The 21951-nt window shown below is 44.9% G+C and overlaps 4 long non-coding RNA genes across 4 annotated transcripts; 1 reads left to right on the top strand and 3 right to left on the bottom strand.

Moving 5' to 3' along the window:
• Positions 1-113: 113 nt before the first annotated feature.
• LOC130369673 (uncharacterized) lies at positions 114-1307 on the bottom strand. The gene is made up of 5 exons (XR_008892863.1): positions 1199-1307; positions 1024-1115; positions 630-747; positions 354-449; positions 114-236 (listed from the first exon to the last, which is right to left on the bottom strand). It is a non-coding gene; the product is annotated as an uncharacterized LOC130369673 (long non-coding RNA).
• Positions 1308-2747: 1440 nt separating this feature from the next.
• Positions 2748-3313, bottom strand: LOC130369686 (uncharacterized). The gene is made up of 3 exons (XR_008892876.1): positions 3224-3313; positions 2950-3122; positions 2748-2851 (listed from the first exon to the last, which is right to left on the bottom strand). It is a non-coding gene; the product is annotated as an uncharacterized LOC130369686 (long non-coding RNA).
• A 10724-nt stretch (positions 3314-14037) lies between these two features.
• LOC130369690 (uncharacterized) lies at positions 14038-15240 on the top strand. The gene is made up of 3 exons (XR_008892880.1): positions 14038-14432; positions 14785-15084; positions 15201-15240. It is a non-coding gene; the product is annotated as an uncharacterized LOC130369690 (long non-coding RNA).
• Positions 15241-16644: 1404 nt separating this feature from the next.
• On the bottom strand, positions 16645-18487 carry LOC130369675 (uncharacterized). Its single transcript, XR_008892866.1, has 3 exons — positions 18209-18487; positions 17679-17772; positions 16645-17242 (listed from the first exon to the last, which is right to left on the bottom strand). It is a non-coding gene; the product is annotated as an uncharacterized LOC130369675 (long non-coding RNA).
• Positions 18488-21951: the final 3464 nt, after the last annotated feature.

Genomic DNA, 21951 nt, shown 5'->3' with positions numbered 1-21951 from the left:
TATTCCGATATACTGCATGACATTTTAAAAGCATTGAAAAATGCATACCACTGCCATAGTCCTCCCATGGCCATATTGCGCCAGTGCTCTGTCCAGCCAAAGAGTGGTCAACCAAGGCCACATCAATCCTTTGGAGAGGTCTGCAACAAGACTGTTGTATTTATCAATCTCCTGGAGAAGGCGCTTTTTGTCTTCCGTCAACTTTCTTCGGAGACGATGGCGAAGCTTGTTGCTGTCTAGATTGTTTAGGAGAAACGTAATATGCAGACACAAAAACCTTGTATAGGTTATATTAAAAACAATATAGATACATTGTTAGGTATACCGGATAACTCAAGAAAAAGCCTACATACCATTCTGACGGTAGAGGGTTTGTTTCTGTTGCTTTAGACCCAGATGGAGACCCTCAATGGACTGCTGGAGAACGTGCAGACCCGTTACTGGGGTCTCTGTAGATATCCGTTAGGGTGAAATTAAGCTCAGTGTACTGTATTCTATACAATGCAACCGAGTTTTCTAGATTTTTGCAGCACTAATGCTTCACTGATTGTGTATTATTTTGATTACCGTTTGAACACAAATGTCTGTAAGGAAACTGCAAAAAGGCATGTATATTGTTCTGTCCTCACCGCTCTCTGCCCATTCCTTGACTTCAGCAATCCACTGTACAGCCATTGCATTTGAGCACTGCAGGTCCTTCTGCAGTTGTGACAGCCTCTCTGCCTCTTCTTCTGCCCTTTTAGATGTCTAAAATATTTACAATAATTACAATAGGAACTCAGTCTGCCTAACAACCATAGGCGTCGATTACGGGGGGGACATGTCCCCCCCACTATTTGAAAAACGAATTTTGTCCCCACCACTTTTAAAAAAGGAAAACTTTTTTTTTTTTTTTTTTAAATCCCCACATACTCAACCGAAATCGTCGAGTCTAAAATCATGTGATAGGCGCGCTCGAAGACATCATTTATTAGATAGGCCTACGACAACTGGCACAAAAACATACATGAATATGAAACATACCTTCACATATCTTGTGGAGAGGGCCTTGTGTAGCGTCTCTGCTTTGTGATGGTTCCAACCCATTGCATGCACAGTGAGCATGTCCACACGTGCTGGTATAAGGAGAATTACATTATGTTCTGCAATCTATGAGCAATATTAGATGATAGCATAAACTCAGACCAAAGTGACTTACCTGCTTTTGACATGTACTTTGTTGTCAGGGCACAACGGGAGAGGTAGCTGTTTATTTGCTCCACCTCCTCACCGGCAGTTGTGCCTGCTCCCTTCTGGTTCCGACCACTCCATTTTATCTGTTGCAAGGATGGGTGGATTTGGGGTTCATTAGAGCCAATGAAGCAGTTGGAAAACGTGGACAAATATTATGGAAAAGGAATTCAGCTTAAAGTTGTCCATTCCTATAGTAACACATGGCGTATTCATTTGAAAATAACAGATAACAGACATACCTCACACTTGGTAGCATGAGCTCTTGCATGCATGATGCTCAGGAAGGGCTTCATTTCTGTGAGGCTCTTGAGAGCTGGAATGACCGAAGCAACTTTTTGTAGGTATGGCCAGTATTTGCATGCCACATCCATAGCAAAAAACTGTGCCTTGCTTGGGAGAAGCTCCCTTTGGAGATACATAGATACGCAAATATCTCTCCTCGGTACATGTTTAAGGGGCTTTTAAAAGGAAGCCATGCCGACACACCGCAACCTCAACGCCTTCCTCATCCAGTTTAGAGGCCCGCCTAGAGGTCTCCCTTGCTGCTGCCCATTGAGAGTCTCCACATGTGCCTCTCCCCTTTATCTGTGAATATAGTGCATACACATATTGTTAATGTAATTCACGACAAAAGAGTAGGGAGTATGGAATACTTCTAGAAGTCCAGGAAATGCAATGATTTCCTTTAGTAACAAGAACTATTTGAGTGTTTAAACTTAGCTTAAACTTACATTCTTCACCGCCATCTGTATTGTGTTGACAAATCAGACACCTCACTGTCTTTGGCTAGAAATAGCCATCCAAAAACAGGGAGTGTCATTAGATCTAGGGGAAAAATATATAACATCCATTACCTACTCTGTTGTTCACTTACAGTCACGACTCAATTACCAAAGAGAACTTAAAGTGCACCTTCCAGTATGGCCAAAGCGATAAAGCTTCCTGTTGCCATCTGCTGACACTGCTACCATTTCAGGTGTGCAGGCAGGGCAGGTGAAAGGGGTATCACAGCAAGCTGGTCTTTCTCAAAGGAGGGCGTATGCAAACTCAGAAAGCTCCTCTGGCATCCCCGTTGATCTGTCCCAGACTAGAAAGGATATCAGAATATGGAAAACATTTTTGAGATAGTCAAAAAAAAAAAAAAAAAAATTGCTGACAATATTGGTGAGCATAATAAATAGTATTGCTGATGTCACTTACTCTTCCTGCACACAGTTTGCGATGTTCCAGCATTTTTGCAAGGGCTTGCCTGGAGAATCCAGGTGAGATCAACTTCAGCTCCTGAAAGGGTTGAGGAGGTCCACCGTGTAGATTGTGGAAGCATTTGCAGAAGCTGGCCAATATCCACTCCTGACTAGTCCTCTCACATCAGGGGCCCACTGCTGCAGGCATGTTTGGCAACCATAACGTGGCAAATGCAATCATAACGCCCTAACGAAAAAAACAACATTAGTCATAATCATTGACACATATTGTATATTAGACTAAACAGAAGTCTAAATAGAGAACTGGTTTCTACCATTGATGGTAATCAAGATGACTGGTTTCCCAGCTTCCACTGTGAAGCTAGGGACCTGGCAGGTGCAGTGCTGTGCTGGCATTGTGGGTAAAATGCGATCTGTCGAAAAGAAAAGTGAACATTCTGTATATGGCAGCAGACTGAATAAACAAGATAAGGATCAGGAAGTCTAGACAGGTAGATTTGTCAGACCTTACCTTGCTCATGTGTGGCATATATTCCAGTCTCTCCTCTTGAGATACATGTGGATGGGGGAATGGCTTTAAAGAAGCCATCCACTACGCTGTCCCTGTTGTGGAGTGGCCGTTTGCTGTGGTTATGCATGTCGCAGGCCCCACAAAACCACTGCTCCGGAAGGCACTCTCTGCACCTAAGCAGACAAAACACTCAAGTCAAGTCACTCAATTTATATGATATACTTTTTTTAGTGTACATAGATACAGTCTATTATTTGATTGATGAACATCCAACCTTATAACAGCCGGCTTGTGGCAGAAGCAACACAATGGCTTGTCAACAGCCTCAGATTCCAAAAGGCATCTGAGGTGGTACGGCCGTGCTTCCTCCAACGGTCAGAGGCTTCTGCTGCACTAACAGACCACGATGAGCTGCGCTTCTCTCAGGCTCAGCAGGACAGGGGCTTGAATCAGTAGGGCAGAAAAGCCTCTCCATGTTTTTTTCTGCAAATAAAATATAACCAAAAGATCTACATTCTATATACAGTATTTGGATTTCAGAATTAAAACACTGTATATTTACCAAACATCTCTTGAGGATTTTGCTGTGCTCTGGGTAAGGGCAAGGACTCCTCTGAAGGAAGTGCCAACACCTCAGTGTCCATGCCTGTTAAACAGTACATGACAGATTAATATATCTCTACGGCAGACACTCAAGTGCTTGCACTGCTGCAAGAAACTCAGTTGACAGTAAGTACGTCGTACTGCACTCCCTCTCCCCCGCTCCCATGTACTTGTACTTGGAATGGGTAGAGCTAGCGTTGAAGGAGAGGGGGGTAGGACCATTTGAGGTTGTGTATTTCAAAATCTGCTGGCGTTTGTCGCAAATCCCATACCCAACCTTTAACCGTCCAACTGTTACAAATTCGACGTTGACCCTACCTGGGAACGAAAAATCGAAATAATAGAAAATTCTGAACCCATCCCTAATTGCCATGGGTAATTGTTGTCACCAATTAAACTAATCTGAATTTGCACATAAACAAACCTGTAGTTAGGCCAACTCCATCGGTCTGCACGCCTGTATGCCCGCCCGCCTCCACGGGGTACCTCCACGTCATCCCTCTGGCGTTGCCTGCGTCCGCTCCGTTTGGTTGATGCTCCGTGGGATGATCCCCTCCAGATCTTGCCCGATTGACATTTCCGCCAGCCTCCTGTGTGTTTAAGTCCAACATCTTGTTAGACGGAGTTGCTGAGGTACTGAAACATTCATTTCATGTACAAGTTCAAGTTCCGTTAATGTACAAAAGGTTGTTACCATGGCTTCTGCAAGGAATTGGTCAGGCAGCAACCAACGGCAAGGTGTCCTTCCTTCTGTGCGAGGGGTCACGGAGTCCAGGTCAACAACTTGTCCATAGCAACACGAGAGAAAAGTTACAGCGATAGAATGAATAGAACTACTGCCGACAATCGATTCTTGAGAATGCTTGTAAGATTAGCAGTCCTAGCTATATGTCGCTCGAGAGCAGCGTCATAGAGCTCGTAAGTTCGCCCCTTCCGGTAGGGCCCCTCATGGGACCTCTGAGATCGAAAAATATGAAATGGGTTTCAATGGAGAGAAAGTAATTATTTTCTGGTCCCCGTCTTTATATGTGCTGGATTACACATATGTATACGTTAGCGGAAGGAGTCGGAGCCAGGCTGAGCCAAAGTCGGCGCAATTTTCCACATAGCCTGCATTAATAGAGTCATTTTTTAGTTTTTATAGTTTTTATAGCTGCTAGGCGTAAAGAGTTCACCCTTCAAAGCGGGATGTTTATTGCGGGGGAGGGAGCCACGGCGGCAGTCGTGATCGTAATTCCGGTTAGTGCACCACCACGGAGTACTCGATTTGGAACAGCACTCACATCTGAAAAGATTAACGTAGTAGATAGTACGGATAGTATACTTCCTTTAAGTATACTCATGGAAGTACAGTATTGGAACACGGCAGCCTTAACAGCATAGCCTATTTGTATAATAAGGGAAATAATTACTTTTCCAAAGCCAAAACAGGCTTCTTTTTTTTTAAGTTTTACAAAGAAGAAATCTAAAAATCATTGTACAAGATACTGTGTGTGTGTGTGTGTGTGTGTGTGTGTGTGGTGTGGTGTGTGTGTGTTGTGTGTGTGTGTGTGTGTGTGTGTGTGTGCGGTGCGTGTGTGTGTGTGTGTGTGCGCGCGTGCGTGCGTGTGTGTGTGTGTGTGTTTGTGTGTCTGTGCGTGTGCGTGTGTGTGTGTGTATAACACGCTATTTTATGTTGAAATGCGACGTAATCCAGTGTTCACGAAACGTACACTGTCAACGTATGCTTTTGGCGACTGGGTTGGCTCTCAGATATACGTGTTTCTAACAAGATGATATCATTAAAAGTTACATAAAGTAACAGTTTAATAACACAAACGCAGGAAGCACGTGAGCTGCTAGTTTAGCGAAAGCAACCTGACGTCGTTGAAACATGCGAGCGAGCCGATCAAATCCTAATAACTATAAAACTAAAGATCAGACACAATCACTGACTGAAGATTATGCAAGTAAAAAGTATATTTCTCGCTAGAAATGTTATTAGAAACACGTTTAACGGTGAATCGGTCCTAAAATATTGCATTTCCCATTCAGATAATAAAGATTAATAAAGATCATACACATTCACTGACTGAAGATTATGTAAGGAAAATGTACATTTCTCGCTAGAAAAGTCATTAGAACGCGTTTAATGGTGTATCTGTCCTAAAATATTGCATTTCCCATTCAGATAATAAAGATTAATAAAGATCATACACATTCACTGACTGAAGATTATGTAAGGAAAATGTACATTTCTCGCTAGAAATGTCATAGAAACGCGTTTAATGGTGTATCTGTCCTAAAATATTGCATTTCCCATTCAGATAATAAAGATTAATATAAGCTACGCCGTGTTCCGGAGCCGCGGGGGATTCTGGGAATTGGGGTTCTCAGTTGACAAATGGGGCTTTTGTTAACTTGTTTTGTTGTTAGGATTAAGTGGGGTTAATGGGTTCGGGATGTTATGTGGTTGTGTGTTGTTCTATTAACATTGTTCGTGTGTTCATTATTGTCGACACCGTCACCGAGAGTGACGTGACCATCGTTTCGTGCAGCTGTTCCGTGTTGAAGTCTCGTTCAATAAAAACCAACTCTCGTTGTCGAGCGTTCAATAAAAACCAACTCTCGTTGTCGAGCGTGCCCCCCCCCCCCTACAAACGTGTCTCCCCCCCTCAACAAACGTGTCCCCCCCCCCCCCCCCCTTCAACTAACGTGTGTCCCCCCCCCCTACAATCGTGTGTCCCACCCCCCCTCAACAAACGTGTCTCCCCCCCCCCCCCCCTCCCCGGTCAACAACAGTCTCCCCCCCCCCCCTAAACAATCGTGTCCCAAACCCCGAAACCCGCCTCCACAGCGGCACACGTGGATACTGTAGGTATAGTCTCGCAAAGCCAGACCAAACTACAGCAAGTAGAATGGTCTGGAGCCACGCTACCTCGAGCCGTCTATCCGTGGGGAAACTGGGCGGCCTGTTTTATTTCTTTAAACCAATCACAATCGTCTAGGGCGGGGCTAAGCCCGGGAAGCAGCAGCGGTGTCCATGCAAAATAGTGCCGGGGGGGGAATTATTTTGACGGAACTTCTTGACGTTCAGAGGCTGTCAGAAATGGCTCAATCCCAAACGCCACAAAAAAACATTAACGATGTATGATGTGTGATAAAAACGAACGACGTTTTAACATTTATATGTGGTTCTTGTAGAACACTACTAAAGAAATACCGTAGGAGCTATTGTGAAGTGGAACGGATCGGTTCATTGGTTAAAATCCATGTCAAACGCTCATGCCGCTGTCAGAGTGAAACGATGCGCCAAATCCACACCAACCGGCGATAGTCGTGACCGCAAACGCATCGTTCCCCGGGGAGAATCCTGCAGACGGAGTCTGGGCTTTCCAAGGTAATGTCAAAATAGGCTATGTTGTGGTCCTACCATTGTAATGAAATCAGATAGGCTAGTAATCAGTAATTACATTATATTAAAATTAAACAAGATTGGATGTCTAGTTCCACAAACAATTTCGAAAACTTGGTAACGCCCAGCAACCGGAAGGGGGAGGAGTCGCGGCCAAATCGGCCGCTAAGCAATAGACGCTGTCCACTTCCGTTCAGCCAGACTACTGTAGGTATAACACGCTATTTTTTACGTTGAAATGCTACGTATCCAGTGTTCATGGAAACGTACACCGTCACGTTTTTTCTTGGCGACTGGGGTTGCTGGGTTGGTGACAGACAAACCAGCACCGCAAACGTTCTCTCCCGCTTTGGATGATGACTTGTTTCTTTATAGTGTAACGACCTCGCGGTGACATAATCATGTCGAGTCATTAGTTTGAAGGTAGTTTTAATGGACCAAAAACCAGGTCACTGAAACCCGTAACATTGTAACAACATTGAAACCAACAGCTGAAAACCGGACCCAAACAAACCCCGTTACCCCGGCAACACGGTCTCACTCGCGTGCAGGCCCCCACCCTCCTGTTCTTCCAAGGCCCTCCCCCAGCTGACCTAATGATTCGCCCCACACGCTGTTTGACAAGAATAACATTACAATACATGCACATAGAACAACTGGCATAACGGACAACGAAATATAATGTAACACATAACACACAAACTATTTAACTGTCCCAGGGTCGCTACAATAGATTCATGGGTCTGATTCGCCGATTTCCCATGCTGATATCCCCGAAGATTCTCGGGCATCTTCGACAATTTGGCTATAGATTGTCTCATTACACGCTAAATAATATAATTATAGCCTAATTATATATATAGGTTTTGGCATAAACATAACTAGGGTGCACTGTACTATCTGCGCACACCCTTTCTGAAGCCTCTCTCTCTCTCCTCTCTCTCTCTGTCCCTCCCGCTCTCTCTTTCTCTCTCTCTCGTAGCGTTTTGTGGAGCACGTTAATTGTCTTAGAACACTCCCATTCAGAATGCATTGGTTTACATTTCGTTTTGTGTAACACGCAAAAAGTCGGACTATCGTGCTCGGGAACACGCTTCAATAGATTAACGTTCGTGCGCAGGAGCACGCAATGGCGTGATACCGGGTTGCGACCAGAGCTCTACTGGTAACGGACCACTGTCTGTACCTGAGCTCTACTGGTAACAGACCACTGTCTGGACCGGAGCTGCTTACTGGTAACAAACCACTGGTCTGGACCAGGCTCTACTGGTAACAAACCACTGTTTTCCACGGTACCAAGATGGATTAGACAAATTGACACCACTCACAGAGCAGTTCCAAGCACAGAATGTTTTAGTTTACCTTGTAATGAAACCAGGGTGGGAAAAGTGTCATCCACCTCTTATATATCCATCCAACACTTGTTCCACCTCCTCTCCCTCTCCCTCTCCCTCTCTCCTCTCTCTCTCTCTCTCTCCTCTCCTCTCCTCTCTCTCTCTCTCTCTCTCTCTCTCTCTCCTCTCTCTCTCTCTCTCTCTCCTCTCTCTCGTCTCTCTCTCTCTCTCTCTCTCCTCTCTCTCTCTCCCTCTCTCTCTCTCTCTCTCTCTGTCTCTGTCTCTCCTCTCCTCTCTCCTCTCTCTCTCTCTCTCTCTCTCTCCCTCCCCCTCTCTCTCTCTCTCTCACTCCTCTCCTCTCTCTCTCTCTCTCTCTCTCTCTCTCTCTTCTCTCTCTCTCTCTCTCTCCTCTCTCTCCTCTCTCTCATCTCTCTCTCTCTCTCTCTCTCTCTCTCTCTCTCTCTCTCTCTCTCTCCAGGTAACAGGACAAACAAGGTGTCCTTTGACATCCACGTTTCGAGGCGATTGCAACAGTGCCACACATGATCATATTTGAATATGTTTCGGGGTAGTAATTACAGGGCTGCCAAGTTTCAGAAAATGACAAGAGTGAGACTTTAGAGTCAGAAGCGTTCGGCCGCCGACCAAAAAAATTGGCCTTTTTTAACATTGATTTATACCTTAGGACTAATGTCCTAAGGTATAAATCTAAAACTTAGATCACTAACTCAGGGCCGGCCCTGACCAATTTGGCGCCCTAGGCAAGATTTTTGCTGGCGCCCCCTACCCCGTTGGATCGCACAGTAAATTCGACTACCAATGTTCATAAACTCAGAGAAGCTACAAAGCTTTGTCTTTGAGACTCATTGATTTTAGATAGAAAATTAAACACACAAAACGTATTACAAACCAAGTAACAAGCAATGAATCACTCATACAATAAGTATGCACAAAATACTGCAAAGAAATGCATGATGTTTACTAAAGGCATTCATAAGCAAAATAATAGATAGAGTTCAGATTCAAATTATAGTAAATACAATTAAATGTAGTATGGTTTATCTAGTTTGGTTCTAACCAGAGATAGAACCAAACGAAGTCTAAAAAAAATACAAAATTAGGGCTGTGCAGAGGTAGACGGGACAGCAGCACCTGATGCTGTGTCACTGGGGGTGGTACTGAAATATTTTAAAAGTGCATCTGAAGGGAGAAGAGAAGTATATGTGACGACTGCATGTTACATTTTAATAAAAAAACAGATGCTTGGTGTGCTATACATGAGACTAATATAGACTAATGAAAATGTGATGAGATTCTGTATATATAAATGAAAGTATATATAGCCTATGAATGATATGTGAAAGCTAAGGTGTGAAATATTAACATTAATACACTTTAACTACACACTCTTCACCCCGCCCCCCTCACAGAGGGCAGGTACAGAGCAACGAGCCAGGCAGGCACCCAGAAAAAAGGCTTCTCCATTATTTAATAGCCTTTGCTATGACTTTATGTTGCTGTGGGCTTAAATAATATTTCGAAATAATAGTAGTAATGGCACTGAAAAAAAAAAAGTAGTATATATATATATATATATATATATTTTTTTTTTTTTCTCCCCGTTTTCGGCGCCCCCCGCGGGTGACGGCGCCCCAAGCATTTGCCTATACTGCCTATGCCTAGGGCCGGCTCTGCATTAACTAACAAACAACTAATACATTTGCTGAACTACATAAGCAGAGGGCAGACAAACTGCTTTCCCTGTCTTTTTTCAACGTGTGATATTATCATATTACATTTGGGAATCTCAAGAATAGATTTGACTTTGGATGAACAGACAGCGGAGACAAAATATTAGCAAAGGGGAGGGAGAGGCGTCTCACACCTACTTCGCTAACATTAAATTGACATCAGCCCTTGCTCCGTTTATGTCACATTATTACTCTTAGGATTGTTTAATGTCTATATGAAGCCATTTAACATTACACAAGTGATTGTGATCATTTTGAAACCAAGACTGATTTTATTGGTGAGCTGATTTTGAGAAATCAAACTATGCTGCTACCTAGTTATGCTAGCTAACTAACACGAAGAGTTGTATTACCTTACGTTTTTATACATAATGCTGTTATGAAATATGAAAACAACCAGTAAACATCTCTGTGTATAATGTATATTTGAAAGAAGGCGATTGATGTAGGCCTACTTACCCTTCTTGAAAATGTTGCAGAATGCAGTCCAGAAGTCAAATTTGGCACTATATACAAAGACGCTCCACCAAGACGCTCCACCAAGACGCTCACACGCGCAGGTCGCGGGAGATTGTTTACAAACTGTCAAACGTATACATCGCAAAGTGGACACCGTGCGACTACATAACCACTCGAAGCCGCGAGGACCAAAGCTTATTATCATGAGAAAAAAAAAATAGAGTAATGAATGGGGAAATAAGCGTGAGAAATGGCAAGTGTGGCGTGTGGTGTGAGAATGGGTCAAATTGCGTGACTGTCACACTCAAAGCGTGAGGCTTGGCAGCCCTGTAATTAGCTGTCGATTTTGGAGGCCTTTATCAATAATAACCAGCTACAGATTTGCTTCCCGATGGAGATTTTTGGCAAATTACATGTTATTTAGCATCTACACGTTAAGCTGAGTCCAATGAGATCAAGCTCGCCCTCTTGCTACACGAGATCATGTCCTAGACCTAGGTGTACCATGTAAAATACATGTTACCATTTGCTAGAGTGTCATGCTTGGTGTCATTGGACTCAGCTCAACGTGTAGATGCTAAATAACATGTCATTTGTCACAAATTTCTATCGGGAAGCAAATCAATAGCTGCTCATTATTGATTAAGGCCTCCAATTTCGACAGCTAATTACTACCATTAAACATGTTTGAATATGCTTATGTGTGGCACCGTTGCAATCGCCTGGAAGCGTAGATGTTGAAGGACACCTTGATCGCCTTCTTACGCCACCGGGAAGATATTTACATGCTTCTGATTGACCAATGAATTGATTCAGCTATTCCCCCAGAAGTCTGGGGTCAAAAGGTCAAAAGGAGCCGGCACCACGCCGCTTATGAGACAAAAGTTAATGTGGATTTCTCTCATAACTTTTTGTCATTATTAAAGAGAGGCCTGATTCTCAGATATGCATGTTGGATGGCTAGGGTGTAGGTCTGGGAAGAACTTCAGGCCAAAATCTTGCAAGCGAGCTGCTGGGTGCAGGTGCAACGAGATGGAGCACTTGCTGAGTCATTTCCTGTAGGGCTGGAGCAACAGGTTGAAGCGTATGCGTACTTTGAAACCCCCTTTGATATATAAGAGACCTCAAGTAACAGCTTACTTAAATGTTGTCGACCCAGTCACCTATTTCATCACTTCCTTTAGGGCTTCGGCCTCCTAATTGATCATTGTAGTATAATTGAATGCCCTCTTTCATATTATATGATACTTCCACCACTGGGACGTGGCAACAACTCTCCAAATCCATATGGGGAGGGGGGGGGGATGCTTGTGGACAGTAGGGTTGTACACTAGACATAAATTGGAAGCAAACTCAGGAGAAGGAATGACCTCTCACAAATATTTATTGAATAAATTGTTTCAAATAACCCTGCCTCGTTAAATCAATGAGCTTGGTGTTTTGCTTTCAAAAATAGGTACTTAGTACCCCCAACTTACTCCAAAGTGCCCCTAAGTGAAGGGGCACCTCAGGCCAAAGTGCCCCCAGAAAAACTTTGGCCTAAAGTACATGAAGTACAAAGTACATGTTTGGTCATTAATGGTCTGAGAGGGCCCCCTATTGGAAAAATGACGTTGACGCAGTCCAAAGACCCCAAAGTAACCCCGGGTGACCGGTTCTGAATTCAGCAGCGGACACTTTCTTCAGTTTGGGGCAAAGTGCCCTTCATTTTGGGGGCCCCAATTCAATTGGGGTAACTTTTCGCACAAAGTGTGCCAAAATCTCCAATTGAGTATACCGAAAATGACCTCTTCCCTCAGCGTTGGCGAGGTGGTGAGTGGCCTTCAGGGCAGCCAGGATCAGGCGATTCTTCAGACTGAAGTCCGGGTCCTCCGATCGCGGAGCAGCCGGGGCGCGCGGCGCCTCCCTGGGTGGAAGCGGACGCGCAGACCCAGTGCGCGCCGCGGTAGCCACCGGAGGCCTCGGGCGTCGTGGAGGTCGGGGCCGGTCGCGGGGTCGCGGGTCAGGACGCGGAGGTGGAGGTCTCACCTGTGGCCGTGTCCTCTGGGGTACGGCGGGGGGGCCCGGAGCCCACGCAGGGTGGCGAGGAGCCCGGCGCGTCTCAGGCGCGCGGCGATGGGGAGGCCTCTGTGTCTCGTGGCGAGTAGGCCGGTCTGTAGGCCTCAGACCAGCCCTCGTGGTGGTGGTGACGGGCAGGCCCGTAGGGAGACCAGTCCCTACCGGGTCTCGCGTGTTGCTCCCATCGCCTGGGAGACGGATGGCGTGGAGCCCAGAGGCGTTCATGTCTGTTGTCAAAATGACAGAAGCGGGCCTCCGGGGCAGGTGCAGCCCACGCGGAGGGGTTCATCAGCGGTGGGGGGTAGTGGGGGTCCCGAGGAGTCCGTGTTCGACGTCCCCGTTGGACCAGGGTCCACTCACCGTTGGTTAGGGGGTCGTTGGGATGCATGGTTCTCTTCGAGCAGTGCAGGAACTCGAATGATAACGGAATGAAGCTAAGCTAAACTGTAAGGTAATAAGACAAGTGCGATCCAGCCAATATCCGTATTTATTTTTAGGAAATTAGGCTGCTGTATGCTAGTACGACGTTTCGTCAAATAACTGACTTCATCAGGTACAAATTTAGTAGCAAAAGAAACAGACCCTATGACAGAGAATCCACGCAAGCCGAGGTAACAGAGCACAAATGTGACAGCACAAAAACAAGGAGGATAAACAGCTTTGAGATTTGAATTGGGCCAATAGGGAGGTTGAATTTTCAAATGTAATTGTGCAATAATGCAACAATGTAGCATAATTTTGTCACCAGCGGGTGGAGTGAGGAGGACCATGGTGCCTGCACCTTCCGGAGCCGCCAGCAGTGGTCGCTGATTGTCCCTAAACCGGGTGGTGTTGGACTGACAGCTCGCGACAGAATTTAATAAAAACATCAGGCAGGGGGGCAGAATAAACACAAACACATGGTAAGAAAAATAAGAAAGGGGGATCCTTTGTGGGGGGCCGGGGGCTGGGGTGGAGGTCATGTAAGGGGGCCTTTGGGGGGTAGGGAAGGGAGAGATTGGGGTTAGGGTCAGGGGTGGGAGAGGTTAGGTTTAGGGCCAGGGGGCGGGGTCAGGGTAAGGGCTAGGAAAGGGAGGGGGTTGGGGTTAGGGTCAGGGGTGGGAAGGGTTAGGTTTAGGACCGGGAGAGGGTCGGGTTAGGGTTAGGGTCAGGTGAGGGAGAGGGTTAGGGTTAGGACAGTCAGCAATTAACGACGCCACGATGGCGTCGCTGGCACGGGCCATCATCAGGCGGCTCCCCAGGGGTCCCCGACCCACTCCAACGTTCAAACCAAGGGCTTGCATGGTCCCCAGCCTGTCAATCCAAATCCTCTCCGACCTGCGCCGTTGGGCGGCAGACCAGAAGGGGTTGGCTTCTAGCACCGACGCGGAAAGGGCCAGCCATCCGTGTTGTATAAAATGCACAACCAAGGGTAGGTGAGCGTCTCTTTTATGTTTGATATTATGTCGGTGCTGGTGGAAGCGGACACGTACTGTAGCTGTGTCCCAATTCAGGGGACGCATCCTTCGTAGACCGCGTCCTTCGAAGGATGCGGTCTACGTAGACCGCGAAGGACACTCCGAAGGCCGAAGAAATGGGACGGTCTAGCTTTCGGAGCATTTCCGGTTTACGTAACAAACCGTTACCGCCCTTTACCTTGCGTGACCACCACGCGCTGCTCCTGTCACCGCCACCCTGACAGCTGACCTGACCGTAAACAGCAGTTATACCGGACAGCGCGAAAAAAACAAAACAAAGAAACCCAATAAACCAACAAAAATGGAGCCAGAAATCATAATTTTATTTTGTATCTTTTATCTTTATTTGGAGGAGTTGGGGAATACTCACCGCCGGAGCCGACGGGGGATATATCTTCGGCTCCGAGCAAGAGACGACCACAGATTGGTAAAGCTGTGTTACCTTACTTTTAACCAGCAGTATTGTTAACATCATCGTGTTATATGGCTAGCGTAAATGTAAATGTCATTGAACTTTGACAATATAATTACATATTTAAAATAGTCTCAACCTTACATTAATATAAAAAAAATGTTTCTGTCATTAATCAGCTAAATAAAGGTTGAGTAACTTAGATTGATATATAACTATTAACTATATTATATATATATATATATATTGCATAGATAGATAACGATAGATATATACATATATATTTAAGCATTATCTATCTAAACTCTCCACACTTAATATCCAGCTATTGTTCAACAGTTTTACTTCTGTTTCTTTCACTAAACAGCCCAGACCCGTGTACTGCCGGATCAATCCGACTGTTCCTGTCCTGGACCGTTATTTTAATGGCCAGGACACCAAAACGGATTTCCGATTGGGCAGGGAGGCCCTGGCAGTGCTGCTGGACCTTCTCGGCCAGGAGCGGAGACATGGATGGGGTGCCACCATTGAGACCCTGGTGTTTCTATTCTGGCTGGCTAGTGGGACATCATACAGGGTGGTCTCCAGAGTGTTCGGGATGCCTCGTTCCACTGTCCACCGCATCGTCCACAGGGTCACTGAGGAGGTGGTGGCCATTCGCCACAAAGTATATATATATTTATTTTATCACTAATTTCCTCTATCTTTGACTCTTGAGTTGCTGTAACAAGTAAATGTCCTGTGTGGGATAATAAAGTTGATCTTATCCTATCCTATCTTAAGGTCATCCACCTCCCGAAGACCCCTGAAGACCTGGCGGCAGTGACAAATGGGTTTGCAGGGCTGGCAAGACACCGCGCTTTTGGGAAAGCAGCGGGAGCAATCGACGGCTGCCATGTCCGTATCAAGCCACCGAGCGGCCCTGATGGTCACTGCTACAGGAACAGGAAACTGTTTTCCTCTATAATTCTGCAGGCTGTTTGTGACCATCAGGGCCGCTTCCTTGATACGTACGTGGGCTGGCCTGGGTCAGTCCATGACTCCAGAGTCCTCCGCCACAGCCCACTGTACAGGTCACTCTACCCTCCTCCAGGGCACTTCATCCTTGCAGACGGCGGGTACCCTTGCCTCCAACACCCACTACCCCTCATCACTCCCTACAAGAGGCCAGTGCGAGGTGTGGGAGCCCAGCGCTTCAACTGGCATCATTCCAGGGCACGCTCCATTATAGAGCGTGCTTTTGGAATGATGAAGACCAGGTTCAGGGCCATCTTCCTGCAAGCGCTGGAGGTGCACCACACCTTCGTACCTCACGTAAGTAATCACTCAACAGGATTTTTTAGAATACTAAGAGTAAATCAAAAAAACATTTATTATTTTCTCAGGAGGCATATATCATTTTTCATTTCTTTTCTTTACCATTTCAGGTCATAACAGCATGTGCCATCCTCCACAACATCTGCCTTGGGGACGATGACATCATGGCCCCAGAGGAGGATGAGCCTGAGGACGTTGTAGAGGAGGATGAGGGGGGCGATGGTTTGGAGGCAGTTAGTGGTGCTTCCTGGCGGGACCAGCTGTCTGCAGAGGTGTCTGCCCTGGAGGAGGCCCCCCCTGACCACCAATATATACAGGCAAGTAATATAATTGAAAAGCTATTTCTATTTATTTAAAATGTTTTGCAGAATAGTTTTACCCGATTTCTTTTGTCAAAATAAGGTTGTGTAGTATTTAGTATGCACTCTTATTCTTGCCCTTTTCCAAATATATTTTAGTGACATGGCAGCCGTCGATTGAGTCAGCCCTGCAAACCCATTCGGTGCGGTGCGGTGGACAGTGGAGAGAGGCATCTCCAGCACACTCTGGAGACCACCCCTGGATGTCCCACGGACAGGAGACACCAGGGTCTTTAATGTGGCAGCCCATCCGGGTCCAGCAGCACCACCAGGGGCTCCCTGCTCTGCTGAATCAATATGTTTTTGTATATAGTAGTTTTCCAAGTATATAGTATATATATATAAGTTTATATAGTAGTTTTATAATAATTGTTGTAAATAGTCACATGAATGTTTTGTTGTAAATAGTTTTATTGTGTTATACATGTTTTATAAGTTTTATACAAATAAATTAGTTAATAATAAATAGTTAATAAAAAGTTAGTTAATAAATAGTTAAATAAGTTAAATAATAAATAGTAAAATAAGTTAAGTAATAATAATAAACAATGTTAACAGAACTGAAATTATTTGTCAGCAATACGCTCCAAAATTGAAAAAAAACGGTCCATTCTCTCCCTGCTCTCCTGGGCTCTTCTCTCCTCTCCCTCCCTGTTCAGCCTCATGTCCTCTTTAATCAATTCGAACATTTCGTCCTCTCTGTCCCTCTTTCTGGACCTCCTCCTGGACCTGCTCTCCTCCTCATCCTTCTCCTCCACCTCCAAATCCACCACTGCCGTACTTGGCCCTGGTGTGTCCTCAGGGATGGAGGCAATTAGGACAGGGGGGTTGATGGAATGCCTCTGTCCCAATACCTCATCCATGAGGACAAACCAGGGCCAAGTGGCAGCAGTGGGTTTCCCACCTACACCCTCTCCTGACCCTGGATACTTGCAATCCTAAGGCAGAGGAAATCAATCATGGCAGTTAACAACAACAGCAGTATCGAAACAAATTTCAGCAAAAGTGTTTATTAACTTGCATGGTTAAAACAAATAATGTATAAAATAACCTGTACATACTTTATATATTTTTTTTAAATTATCCCATTTTTTCTTTGCCTGCAGGGGAGTCACATTCCCCTGCAGGCCTATTTTCTCCAGAATTGTCCTAAACACAGAGAGATTATTAATCAGAGAAAACAAGAGACACATTTATCAATCATGTTAATAGCCCATGTTAACAATAGGCCATTTATAATATATACATTTGACCATCTTGTAAAGGTTACATTTAAATTAGCCCTCATCCTATATGACGCCCATAATAATAAGACAACCAGTAGAAGTCAAAACACCCTTTTTCTTTGTGTGTTTTTGGAGTGCTGTCTAGTACTGATGCGAGCTGTGACTTTTTTTTGTCTTTCTTTAATAACCCAAAATAGGACATCGTAGTAAACGATTTCTGTGGATGTTGTATCTGTCCTGCTTTTCAATGAGGGCTAATTTAACTAACCTTTACAAGATGGTCAAATGTAGATATACAAATGGCCTATAATATTTTTTATAAACTAACTTACGATATAAATAAACGATTGTTTCCTTACCCCCAAGCCACACTCGCCGAATGTTTCACCCCGGTGAAGAGCTCGTCGTTCTCCCCCCTGAGTTTGATAAATTGAGCAGTATGCTCCTTGCTCCCTAAAGCAAAACCAAATGTTAGAATTAGTTTTACTTTACACTAACAAACAAAAGCAGCTTAAATAGCAAAATAACCAAGTTAGCTGTGTAATCAATCCCAACGTCTGTAACGTTACGGTCTGAAAACCAGGGTCCACAACCTGTGTTCGCGTTGGTCCATTTATCTAACGTTACAGAATAGCAAATTATCTATATAATCGCCCCAATTTCGGTAAATAAAACCATTTTGACCGCTTAAATTTAAAACAATAGGGCTTAACGTGTGTTCTTAGTTACCGTTACAGCTTCACTAACTGTAACGTTACCTTACTTATATTGCCTATTACTTTAATGAAATAAGTTTTAAGGATAACTTATTTGTGTTTTTAACGATACAAATTAGTATTTTAACATTTGTATCGTTAAATACTCGAGTGACTGGAAACCAAATACTTACATTTAAATGAAAAAGTCAAATCCACATTCTCCGCCATTGTTGTTTTATTTTTTGGATTGAATGCGCAATGAATCTTGGGAGGGATACGTTGGGCCGTGAAGGATCTTGGGATACGTTGGGCCGCGAAGGATACAGCCGATGCATCCTTCAAATCCGGGAAAAGAAGGCTGCATTCGTAGGCCGCATATGAAGGACCCTTGGAATTGGGACAGCACTTGGCGCGACGCTGTGACGCAATCGGCGTCGACGCATCCTTCGAATGCAGCCTTCGAAGGATGCGTCCCCTGAATTGGGACACAGCCTGTGTTTCCTGTTTCTCCTACGTATTGGAGTTCACAAGTGAGACAGCGGATCAGGTAGACACAGTTCTTCGTATTGAGGCCTGAGTGCCGTTCAGTGGGGAGAACATTCCCATTGTTTTGGTTCCGGGCCAACGGAATAAAATTATAAAAATACGAGAGTCTAGTGACTCTGGGCTCCGACAAGGGGCGCAGTTTGGCCCTCACCAGGAGGTCTCTAATATTTATGTTTCTCCTGTAGGCGGCGATGATGCCATAACCCGGAAGGTAAGTGGTCGTGTCGAGGAGATGTTGGAAGTTCGACCTGACCAGTCGGGTCAGGCGAGCGGACGAGGTGGAGGAGGTCGTGATAAAGGGGATGCGTTGCCCCTCGAGAGGAGGACGTGTGAGTTTAAAGGTTTTAAGGGAGAGACGGCGGGCCAATCGCGAATATCCCCTAAGGGCGAGGGCGTCAAACAGAATTTTAACTGCTTCCCAGAAGTCTGCAGTTCTGGAGCATATGCGCTCAAAGCGCAGGAGTTGCGGTTTAAGGAGCCCCGCGAACGTGTGCCTAGGGTGGAAGCTGCTCCAACCCGGTATCACGCAATTGCGTGCTCCTGCGCACGAACGTTAATCTATTGAAGCGTGTTCCCGAGCACGATAGTCCGACTTTTTGCGTGTTACACAAAACGAAATGTAAACCAATGCATTCTGAATGGGAGTGTTCTAAGACAATTAACGTGCTCCACAAAACGGTACGAGAGAGAGAGAAAGAGAGAGCGGGAGGGACAGAGAGAGAGAGAGAGCGAGAGAGAGGCTTCAGAAAGGGTGTGCGCAGATAGTACAGTGCACCCTAGTTATGTTTATGCCAAAACCTATATATATAATTAGGCTGTGGAAATTGCAATAAGTTAAGAACACAACTTCGCACGTTGAGCACACAGCCGTGTGACTCGTTTATTTTATAAAAAAGAAAACCGGAAAACAAAGCGTGCTGAAGGTAAACAAATCCAGCATGGTCTGTGACGTCATGAGACGCACGTAATCCTTAGGGACCGCGATCCCTGAACCACCAAGAACGTAAATGACATGCAGTAAACAACAACACAATTGAAAGAACAACACATAACGAAATACTGTAGGTGAATTATGTTACGGTCACTACAAGGCTATAATTATATTATATAGCGTGTAATGAGACAATCTATAGCCAAATTGTCGAAGATGCCCGAGAATCTTCGGGGATATCAGCATGGGAAATCGTCGAATCAGACCCATGAAGGGGGGGGGGGGGGGGGGGACACGTTAGTTGAAGGGGGGGGGGGGGGGGGGGGGGGGGGACACGTTTGTTGAGGGGGGGGGAGACACGTTTGTAGGGGGGGGGCACGCTCGACAACGAGAGTTGGTTTTTATTGAACGCTCGACAACGAGAGTTGGTTTTTATTGAACGAGACTTCAACACGGAACAGCTGCACGAAACGATGGTCACGTCACTCTCGGTGACGGTGTCGACAATAATGAACAAACGAACAATGTTAATAGAACAACACACAACCACATAACATCCCGAACCCATTAACCCCACTTAATCCTAACAACAAAACAAGTTAACAAAAGCCCCATTTCTCAACTGAGAACCCCAATTCCCAGAATCCCCCGCGGCTCCAGAACACGGCGTAGCTTATATTAATCTTTATTATCTGAATGGGAAATGCAATATTTTAGGACAGATACACCATTAAACGCGTTTCTAATGACATTTCTAGCGAGAAATGTACATTTTCCTTACATAATCTTCAGTCAGTGAATGTGTATGATCTTTATTAATCTTTATTATCTGAATGGGAAATGCAATATTTTAGGACCGATTCACCGTTAAACGTGTTTCTAATAACATTTCTAACGAGAAATATACTTTTTACTTGAATAATCCTCAGTCAGTGATTGTGTCTGATCTTTAGTTTTATAGTAATTAGGATTTGATCGGCTCGCTCGCATGTTTCAACGACGTCAGGTTGCTTTCGCTAAACTAGCAGCTCACGTGCTTCCTGCGTTTGTGTTATTAAACTGTTACTTTATGTAACTTTAAATGATATCATCTTGTTAGAAACACGTATATCTGAGAGCCAACCCAGTCGCCAAAAGCATACGTTGACAGTGTACTTTTCGTGAACACTGGATTACGTCGCATTTCAACATAAAATAGCGTGTTATACACACACACACGCACGCACACGCACAGACACACACACACAAGCACACACAAGCACACACACGCACGCACAGACACACAGACACAGACACACACACACACACACACACACACGCACACACGCACACGGTGCATTTCGCTGCTAAAACAACAACAAAAAAATATTCCCTCAAATATTATTACTTTCAAAACGTTGGGCAAAATGGCCAATAATATCATTTTTTATTTGGGATGCTTCTAGGACAATTTGGGTGGATTTTGAACGGTATGTGGGGGGCACGTTTTTTGCAGGACCTGGCAACCCTGCGCTGTTGCCCGAGATCTGGATCCACCCCGGCGTGGTGCCGTCTCCTTTTGACCTTTTGACCCCAGACTTCTGGGGGAATAGCTGAATCAATTCATTAGTCAATCAGAAGCATGTAAATATCGTCCCGGTGGCGTAAGAGGACGAACAAGGTGTCCTTCAACATCTACGCTTCCAGGAGATTGCAACGGTGCCACACATGAGCATATTCGAACATGTTTAATGGTAGTAATTAGCTGTCGAAATTGGAGGCCTTAATCAATACTGAGCAGCTATTGATTTGCTTCCCGATAAAGATTTGTCACAAATGACATGTTATTTAGCATCTACACGTTGAGCTGAGTCCAATGACACCAAGAACGACACTCTAGCTAATGGTAACATGTATTTTACATGGTACACCTAGGTCTAGGACATGATCTCAGTGTAGCAAGAGGCCGAGCTTGATCTCATTGGACTCAGCTTAACGTGTAGATGCTAATTAACATGTAATTTGTCAAAAATCTCCATCGGGAAGCAAATCTATAGCTGGTCATTATTGATAAAGGCCTCCAAAATCGACAGCTAATTACTACCCCGAAACATATTCAAATATGATCATGTGTGGCACTGTTGCAATCGTCTCGAAACGTAGATGTCAAAGGACACCTTGTTTGCTCTGTTGCACTACCGGGAAGATATTTTCATACTTCTAATGGATTGATTCATATTTTAAGGTTCTCGGAGTGAGACTTTAAGTGGCTGCAGCAGAAGTGTTGAGACGAAAGATGATATCAAGAGATTTATAGAATATTCCCATTCACATTATGATTCTTCGTCGTAACATCCGACCAAACATCCTTTACATTCACAGAGCGAAGATTATGAAAGTCCAGGCTCAGCAAGTGCTCAATCTCGTTGCACCTGCACCCAGCGGCTCGCTTGCAAGATTTTGGCCTGAAGTTCTTCC

Source organism: Gadus chalcogrammus, chromosome 17 (genome assembly GCF_026213295.1).
Source record: "Gadus chalcogrammus isolate NIFS_2021 chromosome 17, NIFS_Gcha_1.0, whole genome shotgun sequence".
NCBI lineage: Eukaryota > Metazoa > Chordata > Actinopteri > Gadiformes > Gadidae > Gadus > Gadus chalcogrammus.
The sequence above is the reverse complement of the archived record's forward strand: the minus strand, read 5'-3'. Positions and strand labels throughout refer to the sequence as shown.